We start from the raw sequence: 17,548 nt of genomic DNA on the forward strand, positions 1-17,548 counted from the left end.
CCAGCCTTGTGTAGGTCTACAATCTTGTACCTGACATCTTTGGAGAGCTCTTTGGTCTTGGCCATGGTGGAGAGTTTGGAATCTGATTGATTGATTGCTTCTGTGGACAGGTGTCTTTTATACAGGTAACAACACTCCCTTTAAGAGTGTGCTCCTAATCTCATCTTGTTGACTGTATAAAAGACACATGGGAGCCAGAAATCTTTCTGATTGAGAGGGGGTCAAATACTTATTTCCCTCATTAAAATGCAAATAAATTTATAACATTTTTGACATGCATTTTTCTGGATTTTGTTGTTGTTATTCTGTCTCTCACTGTTCAAATAAACCTACCATTAAAATTATAGACTGATCATGTGTTTGTCAGTGGGCAAATGTACAAAATCAGCAGGGGATCAAATACTTTTTTCCCTCACTGTAAATCACTTTCGGACAAGGTGGCTTTTTATATATACACTACCGATCAAAAGTTTGGGGTCACTTAGAAATGTCCTTGTTTTCGAAAAGAGAAGCAATTTATTTTTCCATTAAAATAACATCAAATTGTTCAGAAATACAGTGTAGACATTGTTAATGTTGTAAATGGCTGTTGTAGCTGGAAACGGCTGATTTTTTATGGAATATCTACAGTGGGGGAAAAAAGTATTTAGTCAGCCACCAATTGTGCAAGTTCTCCCACTTAAAAAGATGAGAGAGGCCTGTCATTTTCATCATAGGTACACGTCAACTATGACAGACAAAATGAGAAAAAGAAATCCAGAAAATCACATTGTAGGATTTTTAATGAATTTATTTGCAAATTATGGTGGAAAATAAGTATTTGGTCAATAACAAAAGTTTCTCAATACTTTGTTATATACTCTTTGTTGGCAATGACACAGGTCAAACATTTTCTGTAAGTCTTCACAAGGTTTTCACACACTGTTGCTGGTATTCTGGCCCATTTCTCCATGCAGATCTCCTCTAGAGCAGTGATGTTTTGGGGCTGTCGCTGGGCAACACAGACTTTCAACTCCCTCCAAAGATTTTCTATGGGGTTGAGATCTGGAGACTGGCTAGGCCACTCCAGGACCTTGAAATGCTTCTTACGAAGCCACTCCTTCGTTGCCCGGGCGGTGTGTTTGGGATCATTGTCATGCTGAAAGACCCAGCCACGTTTCATCTTCAATGCCCTTGCTGATGGAAGGAGGTTTTCACTCAAAATCTCACGATACATGGCCCCATTCATTCTTTCCTTTACACGGATCAGTCGTCCTGGTCCGTTTGCAGAAAAACAGCCCCAAAGCATGATGTTTCCACCCCCATGCTTCACAGTAGGTATGGTGTTCTTTGGATGCAACTCAGCATTCTTTGTCCTCCAAACACGACGAGTTGAGTTTTTACCAAAAAGTTCTATTTTGGTTTCATCTGACCATATGACATTCTCTCAATCCTCTTTTGGATCATCCAAATGCACACTAGCAAACTTCAGACGGGCCTGGACATGTACTGGCTTAAGCAGGGGGACACGTCTGGCACTGCAGGATTTGAGTCCCTGGCGGCATAGTGTGTTACTGATGGTAGGCTTTGTTACTTTGGTCCCAGCTCTCTGCAAGTCATTCACTAGGTCCCCCCGTGTGTTTCTGGGATTTTTGCTCACCGTTCTTGTGATCATTTTGACCCCACGGGGTGAGATCTTGCGTGGAGCCCCAGATCGAGGGAGATTATCAGTGGTCTTGTATGTCTTCCATTTCCTAATAATTGCTCCCACAGTTGATTTCTTCAAACCAAGCTGCTTACCTATTGCAGATAGTCTTCCCAGCCTGGTGCAGGTCTACAATTGTGTTTCTGGTGTCCTTTGACAGCTCTTTGGTCTTGGCCATAGTGGAGTTTGGAGTGTGACTGTTTGAGGTTGTGGACAGGTGTCTTTTATACTGATAACAAGTTCAAACAGGTGCCATTAATACAGGTAACGAGTGGAGGACAGAGGAGCCTCTTAAAGAAGAAGTTACAGGTCTGTGAGAGCCAGAAATCTTGCTTGTTTGTAGGTGACCAAATACATATTTTCCACCATAATTTGCAAATAAATTCATTAAAAATCCTACATTGTGATTTTCTGGATTTTTTTTCTCATTTTGTCTGTCATAGTTGATGAAAATTACAGGCCTCTCTCATATTTTTAAGTGGGAGAACTTGCACAATTGGTGGCTGACTAAATAAAAAATTTCCCCACTGTACATAGGCGTACAGAGGCCCATTATCAGCAACCATCAGTCCTGTGTTTGCTAATCCAAGTTTATCCTTTTAAAAGGCTAATTGATCATTAGAAAACCCTTTTGTAATTATGTTAGCACAGCTGAAAACTGTTGTGCTGATTAAAGAAGCAATAAAACTGTCCTTCTTGAGACTAGTTGAGTATCTGGAGCATCAGCAATTGTGGGTTCGATTACAGGCTCAAAACGGCCAGAAACAAATAACTTTCTTCTGAAACTCATCAGTCTATTCTCGTTCTGAGAAATGAAGGCTATTCTATGCGAGAAATTGCCAAGAAACTGAAGATCTCTTACAACGCTGTGTACTATTCCCTTCACAGAACAGCGCAAACTGGCTCTAACCAGAATAGAAAGAGGAGTGGGAGGCCCCGTTGCACAACTGAGCAAGAGGACAAATACATTAGATTGTCTAGTTTGAGAAACAAACGCCTCACAGGTCCTCAACTGGCAGCTTCATTAAATAGCACCCGCAAAACACCAGTCTCAACGTCAACAGTGAAGAGGCGACTCCGGGATGCTAACCTTCTATGTAGAGTTGCAAAGAAAAAGCCATATCTCAGAATGCCCATCGTAATCTTTTCTTTTTATTGGCCAGTCTGAGATATGGCTTTTTCTTTGCAACTCTGCCTAGAAGGTCAGCATCCCAGAGTCGCCTCTTCACTGTTGACGTTGAGACTGGTGTTTTGCGGATACTATTTAATGAAGCTGCCGGTTGAGGACCTGTGAGGCGTCTGTTTCTCAAACTAGACACTCTAATGTATTTGTCCTTTATGTCCTGAATACAAAGCATTATGTTTGGGGAAAATCCAACACAACACATCACTGAGTACTCTTCATATTTTCAAGCATGGTGGTAGCTGCATCATGTTATGGCTGTGCTTGTCATCGGCAAGGACGAGAGAGTTTTTCAGGACAAAAATAAACGTAATAGAGCTAAGCACAGGCAAAATCCTATAGAAAAACATGGTTCAGTCTGCTTTCCAACAGCCACTGGGGCACAAATTCACCTTAATAATCTAAAACACAGTTTTGAGAATTACACAAGTATTGGTCTTCACAAAGTTTGCTGCTTCAGTGTTTTGAGATATTTTTGTCAGATATTACTATGGTTTACTGAAGTATAATTACAAGCATTCCACAAGTGTCAAAGGCTTTTATTGACAATTACATTAAGTTTATGCAAAGAGTCAATATTTGCAGTGTTGACCCTTCTTTTTCAAGACCTCTGCAATCCGCCCTGGCATGCTGTCAATTAACTTCTGGGCCACATCCTAACTGATGGCAGCCCATTCTTGCATAATCAATGCTTGGAGTTTGTCAGAATTTGTGGGTTTTTGTTTGTCCACCCGCCTTTTGAGGATTGACCAAAAGTTCTCAATGGGATTAAGGTCTGGGGTGTTTCCTGCCCATGGACCCAAAATTCCGATGTTTTGTTCCCCGAGCCACTTAGTTATCACTTTTGCCTTATGGCAAGGTGCTCCATCATTTTTACATTTAAGTCATTTAGCAGACGCTCTTATCCAGAGCGACTTACAAATTGGTGCATTCAACTTAGGATAGCCAGTGGGACAACCACCCTTTTTTTATGGGGGAGTGGTGGAGGGGGGGTGGGGGGTAGAAGGATTACTGTTATACTATTCCAGGTATTCCTTAAAGAGGTAGGGTTTCAAGTGTCTCCGGAAGGTGGTCAGTGACTCCACTGTCCTGGCGTCGTGGGGGAGCTTGTTCCACCATTGGGGTGCCAGAGCAGCGAATAGCTTTGACTGGGCTGAGCAGGAACTGTGCTTCCGTAGATGTAGGGGGGCTAGCAGGCCAGAGGTGGATAAACGTAGTGCCCTCATTTGGGTGTAGGGTCTGATCAGAGCCTGGAGGTAAGGAGGTGCCATTCCCCTCACAGCTCCATAGGCAAGCACCATGGTGTTGTAGTAGGTGCAAGCTTCAACTGGAAGCCAGTGGAGTGTGCGGAGGAGCGGGGTGACATGAGAGAACTTGGGAAGGTTGAACACCAGACGGGCTGCAGCAATCTGGATAAGTTGTAGGGGTTTAATGGCAAAGGAAGGGAGCCCAGCCAACAGTGCGTTGCAGTAATCCAGACGGGAGATGACAAGAGCCTGGATTAGGACCTGTGCCGCTTTCTGTGTAAGGTAGGGTCGTACTCTGCGAATGTTGTAGAGCATGAACCTGCAGGATCGGGTCACCGCTTTGATGTTGCGGAGAACGACAGGGTGTTGTCCAGGGTCACGCCAAGGTTCTTTGCAATCTGGAAGGAGGACACAATGGAGTTGTCAACCGTGATGGTGAGATCATGGAGCGGGCAGTCCTTTCCCGGGAGGAAGAGCAGCTCCATCTTGCCGAGATTCAGCTTGAGGTGGTGATCCGACTTCCACACTGATATGTCTGCCAGACATGCAGAGATGCGATTCGCCACCTGGTTATCAGAAGGGGGAAAGGAGAAAATTAATTGTGTGTCATCTGCGTAGCAATGCTAGGAGAGACCATGTGAGGATATGACAGAGCCAAGTGAATTGGTGTATAGAGAGAATAGGAGAGGGCCTAGAACTGAGCCCTGGGGGACACCAGTGGTGAGAGCACGCGGTGCGGAGACAGATTCTCGCCACGCCACCTGATAGGAGTGACCTGTCAGGTAGGACACAATCCAAGAGTGAGCAGCGCCGGAGATGCCCAACTCGGAGAGGGTGGAGAGGAGGATCTGATGGTTCACAGTATCAAAGGCAGCGGATAGGTCTGGAAGGATAAGAGCAGAGGAGAGAGAGTTAGCTTTAACAGTGCGGAGAGCCTCCGTGACACAGAGAAGAGCAGTCTCAGTTGAATGACCAGTCTTGAAACACAAGTTACAAGATTTCATCTGGAGAGAGGGGAGAAAGAAGTCAAAGCATAGGGTAGGGCAGTGTGAGCAGGACCAGCGGTGTCATTTGACTTAATAAATGAGGATCGGATGTCGTCAACCTTCTTTTCAAAATGGTTGACAAAGTCATCCACAGAGAGGGAGGAGGGAGGGAAGGGGAAGAGGAGGAGGATTCAGCAGGGAGGATAAGGTGGCAAAGAGCTTCCTAGGGTTAGAGGCTTGAAATTTAGAGTGGTAGAAAGTGGCTTTAGCAGCAGAAATAGAGGAAGAAAATGTAGAGAGGAGGGAGTGAAAAGATGACAGGTCCGCAGGGAGTCTAGTTTTCCTCCATTTCCGCTCGGCTGCCCGGAGCCCTGTTCTGTGAGCTCGCAATGAGTCGTCAAGCCACGGAGCAGGAGGGGAGGACCGAGCCGGCCGGGAGGATAGGGGACATAGAGAGTCAAAAGATGCAGAAAGGGAGGAGAGGAGGTTTGAGGAGGCAGAATCAGGAGATCGGAGGGAGAAGGATTTTTGCAGAGGGGAGAGATGATAGGATGGAAGAGGAGAGAGTAGCGGGAGAGAGAGAGCGAAGGTTGCTATGGCACATTACCTTCTGAGTAGAGTCAGAGTGAGTAGTGTTGGAGGAGAGCGAGAGAGAAAAGGATACAAAGTAGTGGTCAGAGACTTGGAGGGGAGTTACAGTGAGATTAGTAGAAGAACAGCATCTAGTAAAGATAAGGTCAAGTGTATTGCCTGCCTTGTGAGTAGGGGGGGACGGTAAGAGGGTGAGGTCAAAAGAGGGAAGGAGTAGAATGAGTCAAAGGCAGACATAGGGAGGTTAAAGTCACCCAGAACTGTGAGGGTTGAGCCATCCTTAGGAAATGAACTTATCAAGGCGTTAAGCTCATTGATGAACTCTCCAAGGGAACCTAGAGGGCGATAAATGATAAGGATGTTAAGCTTGAATGGGCTAGTGACTGTGACAGCATGGAATTCAAATGAGGAGATAGACAGATGGGTCAGGGGGAAAAGAGAGAATGTCCACTTGGGAGAGATGAGGATTCCTGTGCCACCGCCGCGCAGACCAGATGCTCTCGGGGTATGCGGGAACACATGATCAGACGAGGAAAGAGCAGTAGGAGTAGCAGTGTTTTCTGTGGTAATCCATGTTTCCATCAGCGCCTAGAAGTCGAGGGACTGGAGGGTAGCATAGGCTGAGATGAACTCAGCCTTGTTGGCCGCAGAACAGCAGTTCCAGAGGCTGCCGGAGACCTGGAACTCCACGTGGGTCGTGCGCGCAGGGACCACCAGATTAGAGTGGCAGCAGCCATGCGGTGTGAAGCGTTTGTATGGCCTGTGCAGAGAGGAGAGAACAGGGAAAGACAGAGACATAGTTGACAGGCTACAGAAAAGGCTACAATAATGCAAAAGAGATCGGAATAAAATGAACTAAACATCTGGGGAAGCGAGAGAGCGGGGCCTCCCTCACTTACCTTTCACAGAAACACTCAAATATAACTCTCCCAACTTCCACTTTAGAAATTATAATTGTTGTAAACTACAGCGGTTCAATGTTTTCTAGGAATAGACTCTAACTTAGTTTATTCAGCTAGCTAACTTGGTACACTATTCTTCCGTGAAAACCGCCCAGGGCACCGTATCCTATGACGCCATAGCTAACTAGCATGCTAGCATCCAATAACACACGGTTTAGCACCAATACTTGGTTACAACAAACTATCAATAGTGTGATAACACACTAAACAGATCAGTTCCTTTCATAACGCAGAAATAATTCAACGTTGGCTAGCTAGCTCAAAGTCAGTCATGCTAGCTACACAAGTGGACTACACATCTTGAATGTTCAAAGAGTGAAGCTTTACGTAGCAAAATTCTCATTGACTAAAATGATATTGTATTTAGTTGCTACAGTACTGCTAGCTGGTAGTGTTGGCTAGCTAGCACTGGCTGCGGTGTTGACTTTGTTTGAAAAACGGCGTCGCTGCGAACGAATGTAGCTGGCTAGCTAACCTCGATAGTTTCTCTATACTACACCTTTATCTTTGATACAAAGATATCTAGCCTTCCCTGACTCTGGAGCCAGAGTCCATCATGCTGGAAAAGGCATTGTTCATCACCAAACTGTTCTTAATTGGTTGGGAGAAGTTCCTCTCTGAGGATGTATTGGTACCATTCTTTATTCATGGAGGTGTTCTTAGGCAAAATTGTGAGTGAGCCCACTCCCTTGGCTGAGAAGCAACCCCACACATGAATGGTCTCAGGATGCTTTACTGTTGGCATGACACAGGACTGATGGTAGCGCTCACCTTGTCTTCTACGGACAAGCTTTTTTCCGGATGCCCCAAACAATCGGAAAGGGGATTCATCAGAGAAAACGACTTTACCCCAGTCCTCAGCAGTCCAATCCCTGTACCTTTTGCAGAATATCAGTCTGTCCCTGATGTTTTTCCTGGAGAGAAGTGGCTTCCTCGCTGCCCTTCTTGACACCAGGCCAGATTTCAAGCACAACCCTCCTTTTAAAGCTTCCAGTCTGTTATTCTAACTCAATCAGCATGACAGAGTGATCTCCAGCCATGTCCTCGTCAACACTCTCACCTGTGTTAACGAGAGAATCACTGACATGATGTCAGCTGGTCCTTTTGTGGCAGTGCTGAAATGCGTGGAAATGTTTTGGGGGATTAAGTTCATTTTCATGGCAAAGAGGGACTTTGCAATTAATTGCAATTCATCTGATCACTCTTCATAACATTCTGGAGTATATGCAAATTGCCATCATAAAAACTGAGGCAGCAGACTTTGTGAAAATTAATATTTGCGTAATTCTTAAAACTTTTGACCACGACTGTACACTGGAGTTGCTTACCTAGATGACATTGAATGTTCCTGAGTGGCCTAGTTACAAAATATATGGCAAGACTTGAAAATGGCTGTCTAGCAATCATCAACAGCCAACTTGACAGAGCTTGAAGAATTTGAAAAATAATAATGTGCAAATATTGTACAATCCAGCTGTGTAAAGCTCTTAGAGACTTACCCAGAAAGACTCACAGTTGTAATTGCTGCCAATTGTTATTCTAACATCTATTGACTCAGAGGTGTGAATACTTATGTAAATGAGATATTTCTGTATTTCATTTTCAATAAATGAGATAAAATGTCTAAAAACATGTTTTCACTTTGCCATTATGGGGTATTGTGTGTAGATGGGTGAAAAAAACAACAACAGTTTAATCAATTTTGAATTCAGGCTGTAAGACAACAACATGTGGAGTAGGTCAAGGGGTATGAATACTTTCTGAAGGCACTGTGTATATATAAAAAATACATTGAAAAATGTTGCATTAGTGTGTCAACTTAGTGCTTTTAACAGGAGATCTAATGGATTGATTGGTATTGGTATTTGGTATTTTATTAGGATCCCCATTAGCTGTTGCAAAAGCAGCAGCTACTCTTCCTGGGGTCCACACAAAACATGAAATAATAATATGCCATTCAGCAGACGCTTTTATCCAAAGCGACTTACAGTCATGTGTGCATACATTTTTACACATGGGTGGTCCTGGGGATCGAACCCACTACCCTGGCATTACAAGCGCCATGCTCTACCAATTGAGCTACAGAGGACCACATAATATACACGTGGGTTTATCAACTTTAAAGACGTCCTCCCGTGAATTTTTTACTTTTACTGTTGAAAAGCGATATCCCAAGTATAAATATAGGTAAGTACATACACTAAAGGGTAAAAAAATACTTTCGAGCAAAATAGTGTTTTTTAGACACAACTGCAAACTTCAAGGAGTAGGGTAGGGCATTCAAGGAGTTGGTCTGACGGGAATCCTTGATATCATCGGCCTCCCCTTGACTCTTAACCAACCGTGCTATTTTGTGTGTTATTTCGCATTGTTTGAAACCTATTTTGTACATAATGTTGCTGCTACCGTCTCTTATGACCGAAAAAAGCTTCTGGACATCAGAACAGCGATTACTCACCTTGAACTGGACAAATAATTTTTCTTTAATGAGTCGGACGAGAGGGATTTGATCCAGACACCGACAAGGCCCTCATCCCCGTCATTCGCAGTAGAAAGAAAAGGAGATATCGCGGAAGGAGATCGGGGGGCCTGGTAAGGAACCGGCGACGAGTGGCTAATCTGCCTTTGCCATCGATACTATTGGCCAACTTACAATCGCTTGATAATAAAGTGGACGAACTACAGGCACGAATATCCTACCAACGGGACAGTAAAAACTGAGTCGCGGTTGAACAAAGACATAAATAACATACAGCTGACGGGTTATACACTGTATCGGTACGATAGAACAGCAGCCTCTGGTAAGACAAGGGGTGGCGGTCTATGTATATTTGTAAACATCAGCTGGTGCACGATATCTAAGGAAGTCTCAAAGTTTTGCTCGCCTGAGGTAGAGTATCTCATGATAAGCTGTAGACCACACTATCTACCAAGAGATTTTTCATCTATATTCTTCGTAGCTGTCTATTTACCACCACAAACCGATGCTGGCACTAAGACCGCAGTCAATGAACTGTATACGATCATAAGCAAACAGGAAAACGCTCATCCAGAGGCGGCGCTCCTAGTGGCTGGGGACTTTAATGCAGTGAAACTTAAATCCGTTTATCCTACTTCTACCAGCATGTTAAATGTGCAACCAGAGGGAAAAAAAACTCTAGACCACCTTTACTCCACACACAGAGATGATTACAAAGCTCTCCCTCGCCCTCCATTTGGCAAATCTGATCATAATTATATCCTCCTGATTCCTGCTTACAAGCAGAAACTGAAGCAGGAAGCACCAGTGACTCGGTCAATAAAAAAGTGGTCAGATGAAGCAGATGCTAAGCTACAGGACTGTTTTGCTAGCACAGACTGGAATATGTTCCGGGATTCTTCCGATGGCATTGAGGAGTACACCACATCAGTCACTGGCTTCATCAATAAGTAAATCGATGAAGTCGTCCCCACAGTGATTGTACGTACATACCCCAACCAGAAGCCATGGATTACAGGCAACATCCGCACTGAGCTAAAGGGTAGAGCTGCCGCTTTCAAGGAGCTGGACTATAACACGGAAGCTTATAAGAAATCCCGCTATGCCCTCCGACGAACCATCAAACAGGCAAAGCGTCAATACAGGACTAAGATCGAATCGTACGATGTGGCATGGCTTGCAAACTATTACAGACTACTAAGGGAAGCAGAGCCGTGAGCTGCCCAGTGACACGAGCCTACCAGACGAGCTAAATTACTTCTGTGCTCGTAACACTGAAACATGCATGAGAGCATCAGCTGTTCCGGACGACTGTGTGATCACGCTCTCCGTAGCCGATGTGAGTAAGAATTTTAAACAGGTCAACATTCACAAGGCCTCAGGGCCAGACGGATTACCAGGACGTGTACTCCGAGCATGCGCTGACTAACTGGCATTTTCAACCTCTCCCTTTCTGATTCTGTAATACCAACATGTTTCAAGTAGACAACCATAGTCCCTGTGCCCAAGAACACTAAGGTAACCTGCCTAAATGACTACCGACCCGTAGCACTCACGTCTGTAGCCATTAAGTGCTTTGAAAGGCTGGTCATGGCTCACATCAACACCATTATCCCAGAAACTCTAGACCCACTCGAATTTGCATACCGCCCCAACAGATCCACAGATGATGCAATCTCTATTGCGCTCCACACTGCCCTTTCACACCTGGACAAAGGAACACCTACGTGAGAATGCTATTCATTGACTACAGCTTAGTGTTCAACACCATAGTGCCCTCAAAGCTCATCACTAAGTTCAGGACCCTTGGGACTAAACACCTACCTCTGCAACTGGATCCTGGACTTCCTGATGGGCCGCCCCCAGATGGTAAGAATAGGTAACAACACATGTGCCACGCTGATCCTCAACACGGGGGCCCCTCAGGGGTAGGTGCTCAGTCCCCTCCTGTACTCCCTGTTCACTCATGATTGCATGGCCAGGCACGACTCCAACACCATCATTCAGTTTGCCAATGACACAACAGTGGTAGGCCTGATCACCGACAACGACGAGACAGCCTATAGGGAGGAGGTCAGAGACCTGGCCGTGTGGTGCCAGGATAACAACCTCTCCCTCAACGTGATCAAGACAAAGGAGATGATTGTGGACTACAGGAAAAAGGAGAGGACCGAGGACACCCCCATTCTCATCGACGGGGCTGTAGTGGAGCAGGTTGAGAGCTTCAAGTTCCTTGGTGTCCACATCACCAACAAACTAACATGGTCTAAGCACACCAAGACAGTCGTGAAGAGGGCACGAGAAAACCTATTCCACCTAAGGAGACTGAAAAGATTTGGCATGCGTCCTCAGATCCTCAAAAGGTTCTACAGCTGCACCATCGAGAGCATCCTGACTGGTTGCATCACTGCGTGGCATGGCAACTGCTCGGCCTTCGACTGCAAGGCACTACAGAGGGTAGTGCGTACGGCCCAATACATCACTTGGCCCAAGCGTCCTGCCATCCAGTACCTCTATACCAGGCGGTGTCAGAGGAAGGCCCTGAAAATTGTCAAAGTCTCCAGCCACCCTAGTCAAAGACTGTTCTCTCTGCTACCGCACGGCAAGCGGTACCGGAGCGCCAAGTCTAGGTCCAAGAGGCTTCTAAACAGCTTCTACCCCCAAGCCATAAGACTCCTGAACATCTAATCAAATGGCTACCCAGACTACGCTGCTGCTACTCTGTTTATTATCTATGCATAGTCACTTTAATAACTCTACATATATTACATGTACATATTACCTCAATTACCTCGACTAACCGGTGCCCCTGCACATTGACTTGGTACCGGTACCCCCTGTATATAGCCTTGCTATTGTTATTTTTACTGCTCCTCTTTAATTATTTGTTACTTTTATTTTGTATTATTTTATATTGTATTTTTTTGTGATTTTTTTAGGCATTCTTTCTTAAAACTGGTTAAGGGCTTGTAAGTAAGCATTTCACTGTGAGGTCTACACCCGCTGTATTCGGCGCATGTGACAAATACAATTTGATTTGATTTGATTTGCATGAAAGCTGGGACCAAGATAATAAAAAAAAAAACAGCTTATATCTCCAGGCCATCAGACTGTTGAACAATCATCACTAGCTGGTCTCCGCCTTGTACCCTTCACTGCACCTTAGACACTGTCGCTAGCCGGCTACCACCCTGTACTCTACGCTACACCTTAGAGATTGCTGCCCTGCACTCTTAGAAGAAAGGGTTCCAAAAGGGTTCTTTGGCTGTCCCCATAGGCAAACCCTTTTTGGTTCTAGGTAGAACTCTTTTGGGATCCATGTAGAACACTCTGGGGAAAAGGTTCTACATGGAACCCAATAGGGTTCTACCTGGAACCAAAAAGGGTTCTTCAAAGGGTTATCCTATGTGGACAGCAGATGAACCGTTTTCGGTTTTTTTCTAGGATTGCATAATAATATAATATGCCATTTAGCAGACACTTTTATCCAACACGCCTTACAGTCATATGTGCATACACATGGGATCCAACCCACTACCCTGGCGTTACAAGCTCCATGCTCTACCAATTCAGCTACAGAGGACCACAGAGTCGTTGAACACTGATCACTTTAATAATATTTACATGTTTATTCTTCTGAAATTGTTTCTGTAGTAAATATAAGATATGCATTCTTGCAACATTCTTTTGTTGAAATTTAATTTGATATCTGAGAAATTAAGCTGTGTAAATACTGTATTCTCGACATAACTCATTCATATACAGTGGGGGAAAAAAGTATTTAGTCAGCCACCAATTGTGCAAGTTCTCCCACTTAAAAAGATGAGAGAGGCCTGTAATTTTCATCATAGGTACACGTCAACTATGACAGACAAAATGAGAAAAAAATATACAGAAAATCACATTGTAGGATTTTTAATGAATTTATTTGCAAATTATGGTGGAAAATAAGTATTTGGTCACCTACAAACAAGCAAGATTTCTGGCTCTCACAGACCTGCAACTTCTTCTTTAAGAGGCTCCTCTGTCCTCCACTCGTTACCTGTATTAATGGCACCTGTTTGAACTTGTTATCAGTATAAAAGACACCTGTCCACAACCTCAAACAGTCACACTCCAAACTCCACTATGGCCAAGACCAAAGAGCTGTCAAAGGACACCAGAAACTAAATTGTAGACCTGCACCAGGCTGGGAAGACTGAATCTGCAATAGGTAAGCAGCTTGGTTTGAAGAAATCAACTGTGGGAGCAATTATTAGGAAATGGAAGACATACAAGACCACTGATAATCTCCCTCGATCTGGGGCTCCACGCAAGATCTCACCCCGTGGGGTCAAAATGATCACAAGAACGGTGAGCAAAAATCCCAGAACCACACGGGGGGACCTAGTGAATGACCTGCAGAGAGCTGGGACCAAAGCAACAAAGCCTACCATCAGTAACACACTACGCCGCCAGGGACTCAAATCCTGCAGTGCCAGACATGTCCCGCTGCTTAAGCCAGTACATGTCCAGGCCCGTCTGAAGTTTGCTAGAGTGCATTTGGATGATCCAGAAGAGGATTGGGAGAATGTCATATGGTCAGATGAAACCAAAATATAACTTTTTGGTAAAAACTCAACTCGTCGTGTTTGGAGGACAAAGAATGCTGAGTTGCATCCAAAGAACACCATACCTACTGTGAAGCATGGGGGTGGAAACATGCTTTGGGGCTGTTTTTCTGCAAAGGGACCAGGACGACTGATCCGTGTAAAGGAAAGAATGAATGGGGCCATGTATTGTGAGATTTTGAGTGAAAACCTCCTTCCATCAGCAAGGGCATTGAAGATGAAACGTGGCTGGGTCTTTCAGCATGACAATGATCCCAAACACACCGCCCGGGCAACGAAGGAGTGGCTTCGTAAGAAGCATTTCAAGGTCCTGGAGTGGCCTAGCCAGTCTCCAGATCTCAACCCCATAGAAAATCTTTGGAGGGAGTTGAAAGTCTGTGTTGCCCAGCGACAGCCCCAAAACATCACTGCTCTAGAGGAGATCTGCATGGAGGAATGGGCCAGAATACCAGCAACAGTGTGTGAAAATCTTGTGAAGACTTACAGAAAACGTTTGACCTGTATCATTGCCAACAAAGGGTATATAACAAAGTATTGAGAAACTTTTGTTATTGACCAAATACTTATTTTCCACCATAATTTGCAAATAAATTCATTAAAAATCCTACAATGTGATTTTCTGGATATTTTTTTCTCATTTTGTCTGTCATAGTTGACGTGTACCTATGATGAAAATTACAGGCCTCTCTCATCTTTTTAAGTGGGAGAACTTGCACAATTGGTGGCTGACTAAATACTTTTTTTCCCCACTGTAACTACTGCTGTACATAACTTTTTCCTATATTGTCCATGTCTATACACACCATGTATTTATATTCCGGACTCTGACATTGCTCGTTGCAATACTGCTCGTTCTGATATTTCTTAATTTATTTTTTTATTTATTTATTTATTTCTTTTTCTGAAATTATTTGTGTATTAGTATTGTACTGTTAGACATTTACTGCACTGCTGGAGCTAGAAAAACACAACCATTTCGCTGCACCTGCTTTAACATCTGCTAATCTGTGTACACGATAAATACATTTTGATTTGATTGATATCCTCCTCCATCATCCATCCCCCACACCCTCACTGACTAGCTGCTCATCTTCTGATTCTGTGTCTCCTTTTGACCTTGGCCAAAGAGGTTCACTCTGGATAGCGTATAGTATCCTCTGTGATAGAAATCTTAGACGTGATGTGGCTTTCAATTCAAATGGATCTGCATTTCAGTAGGGGAACAAGCGCCATTTATACACTGCATGCTTGGCAAGAAGTGTCACTCACAGCCCCGAATCCATTTATAATGCTGACAGACCATTGTTATGAACACAGCACCACGGACCGTAATGAGGTTGACTAATCGATACACTCCAGTTACACCACTTGACAATTTACCAGGAGATAACATTGTAGATAGTGGCTTGGAATACCTTAATGCCTCCTCTAGGTTTAAATCCTAATTTCATTTCCATAACGTTTTGCTGTGCCATATTGCAAGATTGCATGATAGATCTGTGGAAATCAGAGTTGTTATGTTGGTTGCAATGACTGTTATATCATGTTATTTCATGTGGCCAATCATCTAATCATGATTCTGATGTGTCTGCTGTATTCCAGGAAAACAACAAGACACATCAGGAAATATGCCCAGGTTATGTTCCAAGTTATATATTCCAGGAAATATGCCACGGTTAGTGTCATGCACCACCTTTGACCAGAGGCATATGTGACATGGTCAAAGTAGTACACCACATATGGAATAGGGTGCCATTTGGGACATATACTTTGTTCCACATTGTCCTTGAGTCTCCCTCTTCCTGTGTAACGCCCGAGGAGACAGAGAACTGTTAACTGTCACCTTTTTATGGGATGTAATTAGCTGTCTTAGCCAGTGTTGGATTTATGGCTGGCCACAATAATGAATTACCCCAGTTGGGAAAAGATGTAGGCTTCAGCTAAGATTTAGGGTACAGATATAGGATCTTAATTTGAGCCAGTTTGCTACAGCAGGAACATAATCCTGCAGCAACAGGAAATGTGAAATAATGGACATTTTTGTAGGTGTTGCTACATTTTTCGTTAGGGCAAATCAAGTCTGACATTTCTAAGTGGAAATTACAATCATTAGAAGCCTTGCATTTCCTGCATTGTAGGAACATTCTCAGCAACAAAAGAGTGACCAAGTTATGTTCCTACATCTGTACATATTTGCTTTTCCACCTTTGTCAACTCAGGAAACAATTCACACATCACGCCAGAGAGCATTCATGTGAACGTTATAGAAGCTATTGTTTTCTCCCTACCTCAAATGCACTATTTTCCCCAATGTCAGTTCACCTGTGACTGATAATATTGTTTCATTTTGGGGAAACATTTCCCCTGGATAGATTCTTGCATTGGGTCTGCAAGGGTGGAATAAACATAATTTAGATCCAGAGTAGAAGCCTTGTGGGGTAGCAAGCAGTTATGATGGTTGGACAAAATTAGATATTTATAAATGGTGACCAAGTTAACTTTGAACACACATACTTCTAAAATAGTTGCAATAGTGTACAACAAGGAACCACACCTGCTTTGAATTACACCTAAACCTGCATTCAGACATCCATGATGAGTTTGCGGGCTCTATTTTCGGCTGGCTCTAGGACGCGCAAGTGCCAAATGCACGTTAGTTTGCAATTTCAGCATGTAAAAACTGGCGCTCTCGCATTTTCCAGCCCATGTGCCAGCCAGGTTCAGCAATTTACCTGTCTAATATTTGCTCGTTGTGCTGAGGTGGGAGGGGTGGCAATATTTGAGATGTGTCCTTGAAAACAAGGGCAAAACTGACACTTTCATGCAGCGCATTTCGGGAGATTTAAGACCAACAAAAAGCAGGTCTTAGAAGTAATGCGGTTGGTAATGGCATGGATTTTGAGGGCGGAAGCGCAACGTATCCAGCCGTGACGCACAGTGCCCATATGCTCAAGTAACAAGAGAGGGCTTTTTTGTGCCAGTGTCAAAGCCTGATGTCACTGCCTACCAAATCTGACTGACCGTCGTGCCGATCTGCGTCACAAGCAAACGTTTTCTAAGCTGATATGCTGCTCCCCTCCCACAACTCCACCCCATAGTTACTGTTGCTACAACCAGTCAACACGTGCAAGCAGTTCGTGGGAGAAGGAGTGACAGATTGGACAAGGTGCTGCAAGCTACATAACAGCTCATGTGTAGTGTACATGTAGCTAGCTACGTTAGATAGAAAGCAAGCTGGCTAGGATGTCAGACAACAGTGTGCTCTGCTAATTCCATGGCTATATGTAGCTAGCTAACTAGCAAGCAACTCGTTTGTTAATGTATAACATAATTTGATTGCTAATTCCAGAAGATAGATAGATGTGTTGATTGAATCCTCTGAACTATTAGCTCCAGCACCTTGCTCTGTTAGCTACCAGGCTAATAAATTAGCTAGCAAGTTGTCTGGTCATTTAGATAGCTGCAAAACCATAATCATACAAATTGCTGTGATCATTTAGCTAGCTTTTATTTTTTTGCAGTGCAACATAACCAAAGCCATTCACAACGTTTTCTAAACACATCAATGGCTATGCATATATGGCAAGTATATGGCAAGTAACAATATCATGAAGTTGTGTGTATTTGTCCCAAAAAACTATCAGGAAATAGGAAGCCCACCTGCCTACTCTGCCACTCCAATACTGTGACACCATATTTTTTTAAACAGTAAGGTTGTGTTCCCCTGCTCAGATGTTGCTGACGCGTGCCAGATGAGATCTTACAACATCTCGCTAGGTATTTAACGTTTCAGTTATTCACATCAT

This window comes from Coregonus lavaretus (genome assembly GCF_964263955.1).
Source record: "Coregonus lavaretus genome assembly, chromosome: 9".
Taxonomy (NCBI): Eukaryota; Metazoa; Chordata; class Actinopteri; order Salmoniformes; family Salmonidae; genus Coregonus; species Coregonus lavaretus.